This window comes from Bactrocera oleae, chromosome 3 (genome assembly GCF_042242935.1).
Source record: "Bactrocera oleae isolate idBacOlea1 chromosome 3, idBacOlea1, whole genome shotgun sequence".
In the NCBI taxonomy this organism is placed as follows: domain Eukaryota; kingdom Metazoa; phylum Arthropoda; class Insecta; order Diptera; family Tephritidae; genus Bactrocera; species Bactrocera oleae.
This window is the reverse complement of record NC_091537.1, coordinates 26,115,601-26,121,147: the sequence shown is the minus strand read 5'-3', so window position 1 is coordinate 26,121,147 and position 5,547 is coordinate 26,115,601. Positions and strand designations below refer to the sequence as shown.

The 5,547-nt window shown below is 34.7% G+C and overlaps 1 long non-coding RNA gene across 1 annotated transcript; it reads right to left on the bottom strand.

Annotated features, from left to right (window-relative positions):
- Window positions 1-755: 755 nt before the first annotated feature.
- LOC138855946 (uncharacterized) lies at window positions 756-5,265 on the bottom strand. Its single transcript, XR_011395081.1, has 5 exons — window positions 5,176-5,265; window positions 4,343-4,650; window positions 3,791-4,218; window positions 924-1,130; window positions 756-841 (listed from the first exon to the last, which is right to left on the bottom strand). It is a non-coding gene; the product is annotated as an uncharacterized lncRNA (long non-coding RNA).
- Between the last annotated feature and the right edge of the window lie 282 nt (window positions 5,266-5,547).

The following is a 5,547-nucleotide window of genomic DNA, read 5'->3' as shown; positions in this document are numbered from 1 at the left end:
CAAAAAACATCTGTTATTACCAAATTCCATATGCCAAAACATTATGTGTTTAAAACAGCGAAGTATTCAAATATTTTTTAGGATTAAATTTGCATCCAACGACAAACCTAGGAATTAGCAATATATGTATACATAGATTCAATAATTTTTTGAAATAAAGATGTCAACATATCATAAAACGATTTCGAACTAAAGAACTTAAGAAAACGCTCTAGAAAATCGATAGTTAATATAGATAAATTTTGAAATGAGTTGCTATCTTACAAAATAACACTATACAAAATATTGAATTAGTATGCTAAACGTATCGAGTTATGAGAGCATTAATTGCCTTCAATTAGGTAAAACAAAGCTCATTTAGTATAATGTGAGCTTAGACCTAAATTGGTAGACATCAGTTCATACCCTCACCTGACAACCATAAACGAATTCAATGATAGGCGTTAGTCCGGTCAATTTCGTGTGGTATATATCAATAAATAGACCAGATATATTGTATTTGTCAAATTATGTGGAATTGTTTCGTAAAGAAAATTTTGAATTAATATAATAATAAATGATACTTCTTTTGATTAGAAATGTTCCATTAAAATCGTTAAATATCCTAGACACTTTATATTATGATTTATAAATTAATCGAACTAAATATATGAGAGGAATATTTACAATATTACATGAGAATATAACAAACATCTATGTATTGGTATGATATTTCAATAATTTTGAATTATATTCAGCATTTTTCAATTATTTTTTTTTTTTATCACATAAATTCTGACTGGTTGCCAGTTGTCTTTAGAGCTCAGTTCTGGACGAACTTAATCTGTTCCACCACGAAAAACTACTCATCGAAATGTATTATTAATAATCTGCTTTATAATGTTAAACTAGACCTTAACAATTGAATAGTTTTGTAATATTACCTTCTGTTTCCAAGAAAAACCCCCTTGTGGTTTGAGGAAATAGTTCTTTACTTGTCCTATTACTTTCATTGTTCAAAGTTTCAAATCGATCCCAAACAAACATGTCGGAAGTTGAAGAAAGACTGCTTTACTTCACTGAGATTTTGTTGTTCCGTTTCGGATGTTCTTTGGCTTGTTCAGTCGTTCGACTTCAGCTCCATTGTGAATCTGTGAAGTATTGTAGATTAAGAATTACAGCTTGGCTATTGTAATAAAAATATTATCAATTTATGCATATAATTTTTACGTGGTATAAATCACACCAAAAAGTCTATGCCTCAAACATGGATACGGTGTTCGAAACAATGGTTACGCTATACAAAATATTAGGTCAAGTAAAAAGTCGCATCATGTCATACTATACGGCGCTGAAAATGTGTTTATTCGCGCTAAAAGTGTGTCTTTGACAGCTTTTCGATTGATTTACTCAGTTCGTTGTGAGCGCTCGTCAAAGATGGACACCAACAAAGAGAAAATTCGCTATATTTTACAATTTTTCTTCGATGAAAGCGAAAAAGCAGCCAAAGCGGCTGAAAACATTAATTTAGTTTATGGGCCCGATAGTGTAAACGAACGTGTAGCACAAAAGTGATTTGCTAGGATCCGTTCCGGTAATTTCTATGTCAAAGATGCACCACGCGTCGGGAGGCCTGTCGTCGAAAATTGCGATAAAATCATGAAAATAGTTGAAACAGACCGTCACATGAGCACTTATTTAATTACTGAGGAACTAAAGATAAGCCAGAAAACCGTTTCCAACCATTTGCATAACCTTGGATTCAAAAAGTAGCTCGATGTTTGGGTGTCACACAAATTAACGCAAAAAACATGATGGACCGAATTTCCATCTGCAAATCGCTGCAGAATCGCAACAAAATCGACCCGTTTCTGAAGCGGATTGTGACTGTGAAAAATGGGTCACTTATGACAACATCGAGCGCAAACGGTCGTGGTCGAAGCTCGGGGAAGCGGCCCAGATGGTGGCCAAGACCTGACTGACGGCCAGGAAGGTTTTGCTGTGTGTTTGGTGGGATGGGCAAGAAATCATCTACTGCGAGCTGCTCCCCTATGGCCAAACGCTCAATTCGGCCCTCTACTGCCAACAACTGGACCGCTTGAACGCAGCACTCATCCAGAAGAGGCCATCTTTGATCAACAGAGGCCGAATTGTGTTCCATCAGGACAACGCCAGGCCACACACGTCTTTGGTGACTCGCCAGAAGCTCCTGGAGCTCGGATGGGAGGTTCTAATGCACCCACCTTATAGTCCGGACCTGGCACCAAGTTATTACCATCTTTTCCTGTCCATGGCGAACGCGCTTAATGGTGAGAAGTTGGCCTCAAAAGAGGCCTGTGAAAATTGGCTCTCCGAGTTTTTTGGCAATAGGAACGCAGTCTTCTACGAGGGGGGTATAATGAAGTTGGCATCTCGTTGACAACAAGTTTACAAATAAAACGGCGCATATTTGACTTAAATCGGAGAAATGTACACAAAGTTATCATCTTTTGAAAAATCATTAAAAAACCGAACGAACTTTCTACTTTACCTAATATTAGAAACAAACATTACCGTCTTCAATTACGTAATAATGCTCTTTTTGGCTTGTATAGAAAGGTTTGTTCTTTTATGTTGGCATAGGCTGCATGTGTATGTATGGTGCAAGGCCTACTGAAGGGAAAATGGTTAGCTTAAAGAACGATTTTCCTGTAGAAGTTAGTTGAGCTTTATTGCAACCACCAAAAGAGTGATTTCTGAAACTATGCCTTCTTGAGTAAATTATGCTATGCTCTCACGCCCATTGCAACCTAAATATGTCCATAAAAATACAAATTAGATCTGATAACCAATCTGTTTGACAATAATTATAAGATCAATCACAAGCAAATCAAAGTAGCTAAAGATTATTGGAATATTGTTAGAATTTTGCTAAATGTGTTGAAATCTTATTAGAAATACAGACGGATTATGAACAGTCCAGTTAGTTTTGTCCTACACTGTATAACAGTTTAATGCCAAATGGTGTGTTAGAGTACAAATATTCGCACAAAAGAGACTTGGCGCGATGACCTGGTCAAGGACGTGTCTACAATCAGTGGGCCGAAAACAGTACCTCAAATGTCTATGTATGCAATGTATTTGTCTGCTTTTATTTTTATGTAGAAATGTGTTATATGATTTAACTGCATACATATGTATGTATGTAAATGTTCCATTTCACTAATGAGTATAGTAAGCGGGCCAAAAATTCTGTTGGCGCAGATATTACAAAAATTGCAACTTTTGCAGTCGCAGCATGTTCTCTATAGATAATATTGCATGTGTAGAAATATACTACAAATTAAGTGGAAATGCTTTACTCGAAGCTATAACAGTGAACCTCGAAAACAATAATTCAAATAATATGGAAATAAAGAACAAAGTATTATAAATTGCCAACACAAGCAAAAGCATTTCACGCTTGACAGCAGCTCATCTGTATTTCAGTAATGTGCGGTAATATATACGGTAATGAGTTAAGCCAAAACCAAAGCATAACTTTGTGCTTAAAGTGCGTAACTTATGCGATTCCATTTGTCATTTCGTTTCATGTGTGTGAGTTTGTATGTGTGGAACCACAAAGTGCGCTTTATTACTCCCTCATATATCAAATATGTACATATGTACATATTATATATGTTAAGGGAAGACTAAAACTTGATTTTGCCGCCGGTTGGTGAGAAATGACATGCGTGGCTAGATCTAAAGGAAGCGGAAGTTGGAAAAAAGATGCAAGCATTAAGATATTAAATAGCCATTTATATTTATATACGCACCTGCTTGTACTTACGTAAATCGATAACCGGAAAATTTTACACCAAAAAATTTTTTGTGGAAGCAAACGCCGTCTCAATTCAAGTATTTTCATAACCTTTCATCCTGGATTTGAAAATAAAGCATACAGCACGTTTAAATACTTGGAATAGAAGATTTCATCCAACAATCGTTCCAAAAACGTTATATAAAACACCCTGTTGCTGGATTTTCCGTAATTCTTTCAAAGATGGTCGATTTCCAATGTATTGACGACGTAACTTCGCCATCTGACTATTATGCCTTTCCACCCTTTAGATTCGGCTCATCACGTCCTCGAATGATTGTCGGTTACCAATTTACTCACAGCTGTCACATATCCAAATATTGATTAACGATACGTCCAACATCTTCTTTTGATATCATTTAGAGTGATCCTATTGCCTCTTTTGGGAATTTAGCAAACTACAGTGCGTACAAAAAATAACGATTTCAGTTGCCAAATTGTAAGTAACGTTTATTAAAAAAAAATTGTGTTATTATAGAAAATGAATTGTTTTATTATAACTGACATTTATTCAATACTTACACCAATATACCGCGTTGTTTATTATAGCTTGACATCTTTGACAACTTGCAAATAAATTTTTCGCAAATTTCAAAGGAAGCAACCTCCAGGTATGTTGGAGTAGCCGAGTGAAATATTTTGTTGACGTTAAATGTTTTGTTGACATTTTGTAACAAGATGATTTTCTGGTTTCCATTGAGTAGAGAGTATGTTCCTATGTTTCGGATATTTGCATTCTTGCAGTATCCAATCATTCTAATTTTTACCGTAAAGCCGTATCATTCTAACGGCCTTAAATTTTTTGCTAAGCACCTTAAAACCGCAACTTTCTTTTAAAAACGCGTAAAGGGGTTAAATAGTACAAAATTTTATTAATCTGTAAATATATTATTATATATATAACTAATTTCTTTTCAAACAAAATGTGTTAAATTTCTCTTAGACTGAACAGTGGTTTCTTCTCAAAAAGAGAACAATAGCTTTGTCCTCAATTTTACATGTCACGTGATCCCTCCCTCTCTCTGGTTTATCATCTACGTTTCCAGTTTCTCCATAATAGTCAAACCACCTGTTTATAAATGTACAACTTGTATTTAAATACTTTCCAGTTTTTTTGTAGTCCATTTGGGACCTTTAGGATGCTTCGTTAGAAACGCTGCTTCAAAACTTTTCTTATACTGAGCACTCATTTTTCTTATTTCACGGCACGACGTGGCACATTAAGAAGATCGAAAAAACTGACCGAATTGTACGCGTGAATTAACTTTTTGTAAATTTGCGAAAAAATAAAAATAGTTTTCCGCGAATTGATCGCACAGAGGAAAAACTTTAATTTTTGAACGCACTGTACTTACGAATGGCAATATACGCATTCAGCTCCGATCTTCTCAGATTCAACAGCATCAAAGAATTCATCTCCCGGCAAAGTGGAATGAGGATACCCCTAAATATTTTAAAGCGAATATATAATTATGTCGGAAAAGAGAAGAAAAATAATTAAACTTTAAGCTAATTTAAAATGTATATTTATACCCATGCATCATTTGTCTATTTTTTATTTTGCAGATGTACTCGTAATATTAAAATAGTTGAAGGAATGTATAAATCTTTCAAAATAGCACAACTTGGAAAATTTATATTGAGGTATAAGTGTAACTAGTAATACCACTAAAGACCTCTCATAAGAAATATATGATTTTCACTCTGCTTGTTTATTAGTTTCGACT